Raw genomic sequence first — 14,462 nt, 5'->3', positions numbered from 1 at the left:
ATGCAGCTAGTAGTTGCCGGTACCACTTTTCAACACATTTGCACCGCTGGGGCAACTTGATAACTGTGATTGTCTTGATAGGCTGGGAATTATGACCCCTAAGGCCTTTCTTTACAACCTGATTCCATGCATCAGCCGGCACAATGAAACTCTACCAGTCATGACCAGGACACTAACTCTTGTATTCTTATCTCCTGGAATACAGCCGACCTGGCCATCAAGTTTACAGATCTGGAACGGCAGTGCTTTATCCAAAAATATGACATTATTTGCCTACAGGAGACCTGGACCATCGACAACTTCTATTTTTTGGAAGGCTACAAATTGTTTAATATGCCCGCAACCCCTTCGAGGGCTGGTCGATCCAAGGGGGGCCTTGCAGTTTGTGTCACTCAGGATAAGGGGCTGCATTGTGGACTTGAACACTGACAATCCATGCCTTCAGGCCTTGCTATTTTTTCTAGGGTCATGTAGATTATTGCTTTTAAACTTTTATAATGCTACATTACTCGATTAGGCACTTTCCTGACAAATTTTAATGCCTCCCCCTGTAACACCTGTAACATTGTTTTGCATGGGGATTTTAACGTTCATCCTTGTGGGGGCCTAAGGCTGCAGGGTCTTGGGGTATTGGGGGCCCTCGTGCTGCTGATGTGCATTTTGAACATGGTGGACAGGGGGACAAACTAAACTCCCTAGATTATCTGGACATGCAATCAGCTATAGTCAAATTGGTTGAAGATAGGTGGAACTTAATTCCCACCTTTAGAGGGCTAGGTTTTGAACCCTCCGTTATTAATTTCATTTTAGTTTCCACCCCTCTTTTACTTTATTTCTGACTTTTCAGGTACAGCCAGTAACCACAGCGATCATAATCCGCAGTGTATTAAACCTAACTGGCCTATATTGGGTTTGATAAGGAGGAGGTGTGGAGGAGGAGTACTTTGGCCCACTGATGGAGGTCGAAGGCTCAAATGGGCATAGATTATCCCAGGCTCTTTGCACGAGTCCTTCTTGGTGAAGTGTCAGAGCGAGATTCAGATTTCTCAGGACGTGGAGGCAGAGCCGGTCGAGTCCATCATCCACGCCTTTGAATCTATCTCTCGTTCTGTCGCTGAGCTTTTAACAGTCCCTGCACCCAAAGTTCAACAGGAAAGGGCACCTGGATGGTTTAACCCAGAATGTTCGGTTGCTGATAGGAGGCTCAGATTAGCATTGCACACCACCCCCAGGAACAGCTCCCTAGTTGAAACTCGAAGGAAGCAAAAAAAGATAGCTCTCAGTAAGTGTAAGGAAGCTCTGAAGTAGGATGTTTGGGGTAAGCTTATGGAAGCTACAACCATTAAGTGTAGTGCCAAGTTTTAGAGCATTGTTAACAGCCCTTTTTGGGTGTAGAGGCCGCAATTGTCCTAGACGCACATATTACAGAGAATAACTGGGTCAGCCACTTTGAGGGCATGTTCAAGGACGCTTCGGCCCAGTTTTTACTACCTGAGGAGGGAACCGATAACACAACTCTATCTGTAATGGAGGTAGAAGTGAGGCAAGGCATTGCTGGCATGACGCGTAGTAAGGCCCTGGGCCCTGACGGAATTCTTTCCGATCTTTACCTGTCGGATATGGAGTTCTGGGCACCATTGCTTACCTCTGTAATTAATCCCGCCAAGAGGACTGGCCCTCCAGCCTCTTGGGCTACCTCCATAATTGTCCTGCTTTTTAAAAAGGGGAACAGGGACAGCACTCATTGCTACAGGCCTATATCCCTGTTGGACTCCGTGGTCAAAGTGGTCGGGCAGATCCTGCTGGGCAGATTATCATCTTGGTCTCTTGACAATAACATCCTGTTGGATGCCCAATACGGTTTCCGCTCTGGCCACTCCACGATTGACCAATATCTAAATCTTTTTATGATATTGAATAAGTACATGGTAGCCCGCTCTGGTACCATCTTTCTGGCCTTTATGGACCTGTCTTCGGCATTGTGTGAACAGAGGCAAACTGTGGCAGATGCTTCTTTCTCTATGGATGGACAGGGATATAGCATCCTTCCCACATGACCTCCATCGAGACACTAAGGCGGCCGTGCGTTATTCGGCTGGCCTGAATGTATCACGCTCATTTCCCGTCAGGGGCGGAGTCCGTCAGGGTTGTATTTTGGCCCCGTTTTTATTTAACCTCTGCATTAACAACCTGGAGAAAACCCTCTTGGAGACCAAGGCAGACTTCCCTCAGGCAGGACGGCAGGGTCTCCCGGTCTTGCCATATGCGGATGACGTCGTCCTGATGGCCAGGACCGAATAGGGTTTGCAGATGCTTATAAACTTTTTTGCGCAATTTATGGGGGACATGGACCTGACGATCAACAACTCAGTCATATATTATGCAAGTAAGGGCATGGCTTACCCCGATTCCTAAGTCAAGCGTGTTCTCCTATTTGGGGGTCCTCTTAGATGAAAAAATGAACTGAGGGTCCCAACTCACTGGCAAGATAAATTACCTCATCATAGAGACTGTAGCATCTTTAATTTTGCCGCTAGACTGGGGTGAAAACCAGTGGGGGCCCGTCTAAAGCTCTACAGTGCCAAGTGTATCTCAAAGGCCCTTTATGACAGTGAAATCTGGGGGTATACCGACACAGACTATCTCCCTATTGTGGGAAACAAATTCCTGAGACATCTTTTATCCGTTCCTCAGGGTACTCCCTCTTTCACAGCTCATGAAGAGCTAGGCATGCCCTACATCTCTGATCTGATAGCTATTCGCCCGGTGTCTCTCTGGCTAAAACTTTGGGCTGGGAAGTTTGCCTGGCTCTCGATCACACATCTAGGGTACCAGGGCTCAAATATGTAGAAGGAGCATCAAGAGTCTGGGAAGCGGAGACCTCTTCTCCAACACCGATGCAACATATAAGAAAGATCTAGCTCTTATCAAGACAGCTTTCCTTGCACGCCAGACCATGGCAAGGAAGAAGGAGCTTCTGAAGCCCAGCGTACGCCGCTTCATGTTAAGGGCCACCTTGATGGTGGAGCCGTACTTGCTGGGGTTCACAAGCTGCTAAAACCGTTTTCTCCTGACCAGGTTCCGGTTTTATCTTTTCCATCTTCTTCTTGCCCATCCCAGGGGTCATAACAAAGGGCATACTCTTTCGTCCTGCGGGTGTGATGGTACATCTCCGCAGGGCATGGTTCATTTCACAATGTATTGTCCATTTTATGATACACCTAGAAAATCCTTTTTAATTCCTATTTTGAAATGAGCCAATTTGCGGCCCGCTTTTATATTTCTTCAAATGTTGGCTGGTAACACTGTTTTTTATGTGCTTAACTTTTTAAAATCCGCGATCAGGCTTAGGGCGAGCTGTGACTAACCTGCCTGCCCTTGTCACTAATCCCGGCAATATGTACTTTACTTTGCTGCAATAGCCTGTTTAACTAATAACTTGATCAAGCGCAAGGTGTTGTTGTACCATCTAGAGCATTTTGTTTAGCAGGTATCTTATGTGTGTTTGTGGAGGATTGGTAATCATATATTTTTAACTGCATATATCTTTAAATTCTATATAATATGTTTAAACCGGGTAGGCTCCCTTCTGGATTCTACATACTCTAATTTATCTTGTGCTTTTATGGTTTTATCATATGAAACTGAATAAAGTTAATTGAATTGACTGTGCCAAAGGAAGCTGAGAAGTTCAGCAATATCAGGTGGCAGGGGTTATCTGTGGTCAGAAGGATATTGTCCACACTGTGTAAAGTAGCAGTCTGCATGCTGCATAGTAACCTGAAGCAGGAGAGGGCTGGCATTAATGTGATCATGGAGTTGAACATAGACAATTTTTTCAATTACCTTTCCGGCAAATGGTAGGTAATTGAAAGGTCGGTAATTTTAGAAGTCATCAGGGTGTAGTGTAGGTCTATTTGGTATTTGGAGAGTATGGCCTCTCTTGGGAGCAGCTGGGAAGATGTCTTGAGTGAGGGCATTAACAGTGGTGAGTAGAGGTGAGCGTGCGGCCCCCGAGAGAGCTTTTTACAAAGACAAGGATAAGACATTATCCTCTTACATTTCATACAAAGTACGTTTGAGGAAGTGATTGTGTTGTTGAGATCTACAAGAGATGGGACTTTGAGGGTTGACCATTGCGGGATTTAATAGAAAGAGAAGACCAGGTCGAGGATGTTCCCTTTGGAGTGTGCTGTGCAATATGCTGGACCATGCTGAGTGTGTTAAGTTTGAAGATGGTGTCTCTTGTGGATTTTATTTTAGCTTGTGTTGTCTGGGAGGTAGACATCCTAGTGAATGGTGTGGGCATGTCGAATGGATGTCATGGCAAGGAGATCTGAGACTAAATCAGTGAAGTCCATGATCTTCCTGGGAGAGCTGTAGATGAGAATATAGGTGACAGTAAGAGTTTCAGTTATGGAAAATAGCATCTCAGCGGCTCCATTGAGTTAATTCTTACTTGCTTTCCTAGGGTGTGGGACCAAGAGGACTTATGGATAACAGCAGGGCCTCATCCCTTCTTATGTGTGCAGTCCATATGATCTATTCTGTAACCTGTGGGAAGAAGGATGTTTAGGTTGTGTGGGTGAACCATGTTTCTGTGATGAAGAGGGCATCAAGCTTGTGATTGGTGATGAGGTCCGGGATGTTTGGTGTATGGTGTACTGCAGATCAAGTGTTAAATGAGCATTAGTTAGAATGTGTGTTCTGTAGTTTGAGGGTGTTGTAAGTGGGATTTGTACAAGGTCAGGTCTAAGTGTTGTGCAATTGCTATGTGCGTATTTCAGCTGTCAGGTCTTTGTCTGATTGTGGGGATTGGTAGTATGAGGTGCTAGATGAGGTACTTGATTAAATCTTAACATGCAGCTTTCAGTGGAACACGGATTCTGGCCTAAACCCTGTACTGGCTGTTACAAGACCAATCAGGCAATGCTCCTCTGTGTGTCCACCCTTCGCTGAGGGAATCCCTGGATCAGTGCAGTGAATTATAGTGGAACTGGAAATAAAATCCAGGATGCAGACTTTGTTGTGTGTGTGGAGGAAGGAGTGTTGCTTCTGGCTACGGAAGTGGTTGAGAGAGTTTAGGGCACTAATAAGTTAGTTTTTTTCGTTGTTTAGTGGAAGAAATGGAAAGCAGGTAATGTGTTCAACAATATGAAGCTCAAAGTCTGCTTTGAAGTTGGGAGGATGTTAGATGATGTGTAAATAGTTAGTGTGACGAGAATCATGATCGCAACTTTGACTGCTACAAAGGCGGGGAAGGATAGTGTTGCTACTTGCTCTGCTGCGTTTGGATTGGCTATCCTTTGTTATGATTGGACCAAAGAGTATAGGATGGGACCAGAGTGGTTGTTCAACAAAGATTCTGTCATGCAAAGGAGATTAGTCGAAGATGCATCATTTTAATTCAGAAAGTAGATTCATGCCCCTCCCCACATCACACTTCTCTTGTCCGCAGTCATTGTACTCCTACTCTACCCCACGTCCTCTTCCAGTCATGACAGTTAACCTCAGAGGCAAGGACGCAAAGTTTGCCTACTAGGAACCTCCATACTTACTTGACCTTAGGAGGGTAGTCTCTCCCCAACATAAACTACCCTCTCAGATGATTGCAGTGATTCTTCGCATCAGCCTTTTTCTTTCCCACTTTTGTTTTACTGCTCTCAACCTCCTTATTGTAGTGTCCTGTCTAATTAACTTGATACCATAGCCAAAATCCCAGTCAGATTTTCTGGTATTATTATTGTTAATATTAGTAGTATTATTAATACTGCTGATAGTTATTTTCATGGTAGTCATTTTACCCCCCTCGGAAGGATGGAAGCTGAGTCTTCCTTGCTGGAAGTCAAACTTATAACTTTCAAAACACTGTATTTCGTCACCGAGGAGTGTTGAGCTTGCTGAACCATCTTCCTGGTTTAGTCCAAAAGGTTGACAGCTTAAGTTCAGAGTTCAAACACCGCCCTTCATAGCGATCTCAGGCCATTTCTTATAACAACTTATATGGGCTGGGAAGCAATTTAGGATTAACCAGACCTCTTGAGAATGTTGGGTTGACTGTGTGCCTGATTTTCAAAGTTGCCATTTAGCTACATAAGCCCACTTTGCAGTATACTGGATGAATTCAGATTCCCATTTGCCACATGTAATAATGGAAAGAGATTAGGTTGATGTGGATTCATTATAGATCAGATATTTTGCCTGCAGGTCCTGTATTGGAAAACAGCAAAAGTGGAGGGTGGCAGCCTCTACCTTGTGTTTGTGGGCCTGCGGGCTGCATTTGATCTGGTCCCGCGTGGAAAACTTTCGATAGTGTTAGCAGACATAGGCCTCCCGCCCTACTTGTTAGCCATTCTTTCGAGGCTCCATCTAAATAATTTTGTGCAGGTCAGGTGTGGAAGGTACGGTGAACTCACAGACCAATTCCCTGTCTTAAAAGGAGTTCGCCAAGGGTGCGTGCTGGCACCAACTATATTTAGCCTTTATATAAATGGCCTCGTAGAACATTTGAATGGTGTGATAAACAACGAGGCCCCTAGATTGGCTACAGGTAGAGTGCCCGCTCTGATGTTCGCAGACGACACATTGCTGCTGTCTAGAACATCATCGGGCATTCAAAAAACCCTAGATGGCTTTGTGGAGTTTTGTGACCTTCGGGGGTTGGAAATCAATCTAGGAAAAACAAAGTTTATGATCTTCAACCCCCCCAAGCGTGTACGTCCAAACCCAGTACTATATGGTACCCCCCTGGAAAGGGTTAAAACATTTATTTATTTGGGTGTCACTCTTACTGAGAATTTTGACTGGCATAAGCAAATCGCCAAATCTACGCTTAAGCTATCTCAGCTAGCGGGGTGATTAAGTAAAGTTTTTAGGGAATCTACTTTTAGGCCGGTCTCCCCAGCACTTAAAATATATTGCCACCAAGCAAGAATGGCAGCAATCTATGGGGCTGAACTTTGGAGGCATAAGCAGACTACGGAGCTCAAAAAGGTGGAGCAGTCTTTTGCTAGAAACTTAGTTGGGTTACCGCCTAGTACGCCATTGATCCCTCTTAGATTTGATCTTGGCTTGTCTCCAATAGAGGAGATCATAAGTGCTAGACCAATTATGTATTGGAAGAGGTTGTGGTCCGTCCCTGAATTGGCTGATTACAGAGCAGAATTTTCTGAGATTTGGCCTATTCTTAAATACAAAACGATCCCATGGCTTCAGTATATTAGTACAGTTAGTACCCGGCTAGGCTCCTACGGATTATGGGATACCCCTGAGACCTGTTGCCCTGGGATATCTAAGAATATACTCCTCTCTCAGATACGTATGTTAAACTATCCAACATTAATGAGCTCTACATCACTGGGTAGGCTGACATCTGAGTTCCTCCTAGTAAAATCAGAGCCCAAGGCTGAGGAATTCATGGACCTAATTGAACCCCCAGCAGCTCGAAAGCTGTATATTCAGCTAAGGCACGGTACTCTTCCTATAAGGTCCCTTACCTCCAAATGGTCTAAATCCAATATTGAAGCTTGCCCCGCATGCACCCACAAAATTGAGAATATTCCCCATGTACTGTTCTTTTGCCCTGCCTATTCTGCAATTAGAAAACGCTGGCTGACCCCTATCTGTAAGAACTTGGGACTTTTGCACTTTACACAGGCTTGTAGGATATTGACCTACGATACTCATCCTCCTATTGTGTTTGCGGTTTCTCGTTATTTGTTTTATATGTGGCGTAGGAGGCGGAATTTTTTAACCTAATTGTTGTGTTTACCGTTTTTTCAATGTCTTGTATTGTGATAACTTACAGCTTAATCTGTTTTTAAATATTTATGATCATTTAGTGTCTTAATTTTTGTGTTGATACAGTTTATATGCACTTTTTATGGTCTGTTGACCGAAATAAAGTTATTACAACAATTATAGACTATATTATGTACTACCCAACCAAGACACTCTTCCTTAACCCCTTCCATGCTGCGCAGATTCCGCCGCTGTGCTGACGGAATCTTGCGCGGGCGTGGTCATGACGGAACGGTTCCGTCATGAGCACAGCTCAACCGTGGCTCATGACGTAACCGTTCCGTCATGAGCACCGAAGGGGTTAATACATATAGTACGATGTACACACTGAGTGTGGTGGTTCTTGGCTGGCAAAGCATGGCTGGGCATTCTCCACATCTTTTCTATGCCACTCACATACAATCCATTACTCTCACCCACATTAGAACTCTCGGTAGTTTAGCGAACTCGGGCAGCTACTCCCCGGTGATGAATATGCCAATTAACAGATTCAAACCTTGTGCTCGTTTTGCATATATTAGGACACAACCTACAGTCAGATCGGCGTTCCACTCATCCTTCCTTCCACCATCCGAATATTATCCTTTGATAACAGATAATCGTACCTGTCAGTATTAGGAGATGAGTTTCTAATTTTTATAAAATTATATTCTGACACTGTTGAAAATGTTGCCCTCCATGCATGACAACAGTGCGAATTGGATGTTGTTGCAGTATAGAGCACAACATCTGGAAATACAGGTGTTCCCAGGTCATAATGATATTTATGAATTACAGACATAATCTTTTGCACTTTAAACTCATAAATAGAAAGTACCATACGCCAGTTTCACTGAACAAGATTTATACGTCATCTAGTTTGGATTGTGAACGCTATGCTCTGGACAGAGCGGGCTTTGTGCACTTTGCCTGGCAGAGCCCCTCCAAAACCCAGTTTTGGCATAGGATGATAGTGATCATTGAAGACGTTATTGGAACTCCACTTGTCTTGTTCTCTGTGATCACACGTCTAGGTTACATGGCAGGCATCCCTATGTCAGTCAGGAGGCTCACTACCGTATAATTGTTTTTGGCAAATGGAATGTTTTAGAGGTCCTCCACCAAAGACAGAAGATTGGATATGGAACGCAGAAAACTGCAGAGATGCAGATTACTATTTTGCAATGCTGCTGCCCATTCAGAATGAGCCCAAAGATATATGGGGTCCGCAGCAGAGATAACCACATGCAAACACATGACACATAGGTAGACTGCAAAACGTACTAGTGTTGATGTGTTGTGATATGTTGGATTGATGGCCTACTTTATTATATTCTGGATAGTACAGCCCATACTGATAGTGACACAGGGCCTGACCAGCGTTATAGACAACTCTAGCACTTAGCCAATGCAATCATGTTTACTCTTTAACATTTGTGGATAATGTCCATTCTGGCAGGGGTGCTCTGCTGCTATGTTGCTGTAAGGTATGATCTTTGAATATGTCTCAACGTAGTACTGTGTTGCCTGGCTCACGTATTGTGAATTGATTGCTGAACTGTGGTTGCATGAATTTACAGTCGAAAAATGTAAATAAAGTTAAAAACAGAAAACGCCACCCATGCAAATCAGATCATTTTCTCACTCCTGCTCCCGAAACATTGTATATGATACCACCCCTTCGTTTAGTAATGTATGCTCTTTCCACACGCTCACTTTTCAAGGATACAACACTGTTTACCCACTCAATCCTCCATTGATCCACTTGTTTGTTTTTAGTTGCACCAGCATCAGACTGATTTGTATGGGCATTTTTACTCTAGCCACCGTATTTAAGGGTCCAACTTCTACTTGAGGTTGACATGGGATATGTATATATCAGCAACCAGTCTACATCAAATCTGCTCTATCGTAACATTAGCTTCTAATACAGAGGCTTCTGGCACCTCAACTCCTTTAAATGTTTTCTCGGATGAAAATGTACTATTTTTGACCTGTAAAGTAACCTAATGCTATGCTGACAAATTTCTATACAATATATCAATGTATTTCCTGCTGCATCACTTTTGAGAATATTTGTTTATCTTCATTAAGCAGAAGAGAACTTATTTTAGTATATGCTATGACCATCAGACCACACACTTGTAATTTTTGTTAATCTTGGTTTACTTCTCTCGTTTCTCCCAATTACCGGTGTAAAATTAGCACACGTTTTTTGCTCATGCTCTGGTACTAGTAAGTGCAAAATGCAATCCTTTTCTATAAATGCAAAAATATACATACAGTGAAAGCTACTTTCCACATATTTCTCTGGATTTTGTTTTTACAGCTTCGCACCTACTCCAAATGACCCCAAAACTAGTTTCTACATAAGGTACAAAAAATGCACCAAATATTAGTCGAGGACCACTCTAAATTGTTCATAATAATGGCCTATCTGTATACAATATATTTCCCTATTTAGTGCTGACTTGACAGTCCAGGTGCCTGGGTGACATATTTTACCTATTCTTTAAAATATGCAGAGTGGGCTTTGTCTTGGCTCCATGCAGAGCAGTGTTACTTTCTCTCCTCATGCTACAAGCTGGCGATGTATCATTCCGCCCTCAAGGAAGTATTTCCGTTAGAATTGTTGAGGAACTATTCTAAATTTGAAAAATAAACTCAACTATGTTGTTTCACATTCAGTTCTTTAGCCTTTAGGACATGCTTTGATACAAACAGCTTTTGTGAGTGCCTGTGTTTACAATTGTTGGTAGATTAAAGCAAGATTTATTGGCTTTGCCAATGCTTGTTTCATAATTTTGCAGTTTGAACTAAATGTTTCTTATTCACATTGAAGAACCAGTCCCTTTTAAGAATGGTGCCTCCTAAAATTTCAACAAATTTTAAAGCACTTGCCTTAACTTAAGGGGTAGCAAGGTAGGTTATTACTGCTAGATTTCCACCCTAATGTTGAAACTGCTGTTAGTTGTGGGCCGGGCTCCATATTTCTGTGAGACCTATGCAGATAGTCATTCATCAGCAACAGGTAGGTGGATCCTGGCCTGAGAAGGTAGTTAGAGATCCTGGCAATCGCAGGTTTGATAGGTTCCCCTTGGAGTGGAGTATACCTTTTAAAATAAACCTTGCAGCCATACTGGGGTGTATGTGAAGGCTGAATGTCTCAAGGGAGTCAAATTATTAAAGCCCCAAATTTCTACATGCTTATTCACAAATTCCAAAAAAGAACACAGATAATGGGAGGCAACACATGAACAAGAAAGATCAGTTTAACATTAAATCAAATTTCAGTCATTTCCAATGTTATTCAAAGAGTCCAATGTTGCTTAAGTGATTCTTTTTTATTTTCTCTAATTCAGTCTAGTAAAAAAAATAAAACAGTCCCTAACTCGGGTTAAGGGAGGGCCTTAACACTTTTGAACCCTGGTGCCCTGCACCTGCTGCACTGTTTATAGCGACACCCCTGAGAGGCACAGGCACTGAAGACCGCCCCAGTATCGTGCGCCACACTCGCAAAACAGGCATTACCTAGCAAAACAAACTCCACTCCGAAACTGTTGCAGCTTCATAACTTAGACAAAAGAGAGGTTGAGACACCCACAAAGACTAGTGCAGTCCTGCCAAGTATCACGCATCAGGTGTGACGCTCACGCATTTCAATGTGGTGTTCTGCATCATAGCACTGAAATGCATTGTCCCGCATTTTGCCACTCGCCAGCGCGTGCCACCGGTGGCACCTGTGCGCTGGCTCTGCTGCTCCGAGAGACGTGCTGCCAGCAGCTGCTTACTAGGCTCTGAGTTCATAAATAGTTAAAGATCCATCTGCTCTCAGCTATGGAGTGGCTGAGAGCACTACAATGTAACAAATTTCTGCCCTGCCTGTGTCGTGCCTGGGTCCAGGCTGCAACGGCGCCGCGTGGCTTTGACACACTCATGACTGCTGCCAATTACCGAGGGGGGGCAGGGCCTGCCCTCAGCAGTTGTTGCTACTGGCTGTCACTGAGGCACACCATGGGGGCCCGGGGTTATAATCCAGCTGTGACTCGACTAGTGCCCTCACGTCCGGAAAATGAGGAAGTGAGGCAGAAGCGGCGGGGGGGGCTTAATCTAAGTCAGTCGACGAGTCCTCGCCGGGTGCACAGTGCTGACTGTCTTCTGCGGTGTGCAGCGCCACAATAACCCCCAAAGAGCTGCAAAAAGAGCAGTTTACGGCGTGTCAATTGAGGCCTCCTACTAAAGACATGCTCGACAGGGGTTCTAGGAGTCCGTTCTAAGAGTCGAGCTGTTGCCCTGCCCTGAAAATGTTTCCTACACTTTTCTTTTGCCTACCCTCGCTTCTTCCAATTTCTGCCCACCGCCCCGTATCAGCTATTGGCAGAGTGTGGAGCCTTTTATTAGATAACCTTTCTGGTTGCTTCGGGCTGTGGAGAAGCCCGGTTTTGGCCTGGACATTTGAAACAGGTGGCCGGGTGGATTATTTCCGCACACTGCTATCTACATCAGAAGGACATGACTCACTAAGGATAGCCGGAGGCCTGCTGGGCGGCAAACCGAAATAATTGTCGGTGGGGGATGGCTCCCGGCCTGAGCCTGCTGCCTTGCAGGGACGCCAACGCAAGTAGAGTCATGCTGCCTGCAGAGCTGCGAAAGTTGAAGTAAGTACTAGTTACCAGGCACTGCCACCTGTGTGTGACTGACTGTGTTAATATTTATAACAAATTATTTTCAATAGCTGCGCTCGATGAGCAGCTGCCTCAGCCTGCAGACTGAGACAGTGTGTTTCCCCTAGCCATGGTCACTGGTCAAGGACTGGAGGCATAGGTGATCATCCGTGATTAAACTGTGAAGTTGTTGGGTCCTCTCTCATCTTTGCTTTTGGGGCGAGGGTTGCGTCACGGAGAAAGGCCCTGAGTCCTGACCTTGTGCTCCACTAATTGATTGTGCAGGGAGTGGGAGAGGCAGGCTCCACATTGGCTGGCAATCTGTTTTGTTTTTCTGCCGGCCAGTCCAGGGCAACAGTAGGCAGGCACGTATCACACCACCGTGTTGTTGGGGCCAGGTTCGAGACCCAAGTGGGAGAGAGGCCCTGGAGTCATGCTCATCAGCATAATTACGAGGGAAGTGCAAAGGGGCAACCCCAGTCAGAGTCGCAAATCCAAGGATTAAATTGTGTAATTTTTAATATTTTTATGTTTCCCTCGTCTTCATGGCTTCATTTCCTTGCTTGATTTTGCTCGTCAGAGAGTGTCACTCATAGTGGTTGAAATGTCACTCCTAATTACACTAAAATTATGAAAATGTCACACATAGCAATCTGGAACCTTGGCAGCTATGCCTGTGTGTGTGTCAGCAGGAGACCATCGATGAGTTTGTGCCCATCTCTCTGCCACAGGCACTGTACGATTGCACGGTGAGCGCCAAGTACGTTGGTGCAGCTGATTGCAGTGTAAATGAATTACAAACGGGAATTTTTAAAAAGGGGCCTTCTTTTGAAATCCATCTGGGGTGCAGCCGGGAAGATGTCTGTCCTTTGAAGTACTAAATTGTACAAAGTAGATATTGTTTTGCATCTTAAGTCTACCAACTGCTTTCAGTGCATAGATGCTGCATGTAGTGAATGCATGGAGACTCAACATCATTGATATAGCGCGTGCGTGATCATCCCTTTCAGCAAATGTAAATGAAAAATGTGCTGTAAACTGGACTGTCTGAATCAATAGCTTTAGGCTCCTGCATTTATATATTTTTTCTTTAAATTAAGCACTGGTGCAATGCCAAAATTGCAGGGAGGGGAAATGAACTTAGCTGCTCCCTGGTTGGCATTAAAAGGCACCAGTGACTAGGGTGCCCTTCAGACTCTCGTATACTGGAATCAAAGCATCTATGTTGCTGGCTGATTCCTCCTCTTTAAACCCTTTGTCTGGTTCCTTTCTTCCTCTGTTAATATTTTATTTTGTGATTTTCTATGAGAAGGTGCAAAGGGAAGGGAAACGGGGTTGCATCAAAGCTCGGCTCTTTTTTGGCCTAAGAGTAGTTTAAAACGTTGAGATGAGCACCGCCTGACATCTAGCTTGAACCTTAGTGGGTCACCCGCCTCCTGCATATGTTTTTTTGTGACTAAATGTCGACCGAGAATAACAAGCAAGCCATTATCTGCAAGAAGGTATTATGAGCAGATGAAAGGAGGCCAGCACAAGTTTAAAGATGCAGATCCACAAAAGCATTACCGAATAGTCCTTTGAGGCTGCACAGTACCAACAGATTGAATGCTAGCCAGTCCACTTGACACAGACTCTTAATTCCACGTTCTAGAACTTAGATAGCAACAGGAAAAGAAAGCATTAAACAGCCGTATTAAACACCTTTTCCGCTAAAACTAATTATGTATTTCGCCTAACTCTAGATGCCACAGACTCAGCATCAACATACATGTTGTCTGCTGCCAACTCAGCTTCTCTACGTCTCCGCTGTGACTACCAACATCAATTGAGACACATTCGCTCAACTTATTAGGCATAGGGTGACCTGCAAAATGGCTTATTTTAAAGAAACATTGACTTCCTTCCTAATGAACATCCTAATTTAATGCCATTTCACCTCTACACTTGGCCACCCTTCTTACATTCTACACCTTCCCATATTGTGACCACATTATTCTTGTTGATTTTCACAGCTCTCAA

General features: G+C 44.2%; 1 protein-coding gene across 3 annotated transcripts in view; it reads left to right on the top strand.

Annotated features, from left to right (window-relative positions):
* Window positions 1-14,462, top strand: part of NFATC3 (nuclear factor of activated T cells 3) — an 870,211-nt gene that overhangs the window by 817,895 nt on the left and 37,854 nt on the right. The gene's annotated exons all lie outside the window — the stretch shown is intronic.

This window comes from Triturus cristatus, chromosome 12, assembly GCF_964204655.1.
Source record: "Triturus cristatus chromosome 12, aTriCri1.1, whole genome shotgun sequence".
NCBI classification, from domain to species: domain Eukaryota; kingdom Metazoa; phylum Chordata; class Amphibia; order Caudata; family Salamandridae; genus Triturus; species Triturus cristatus.
This window is presented reverse-complemented; position numbering and strand designations above follow the sequence as displayed.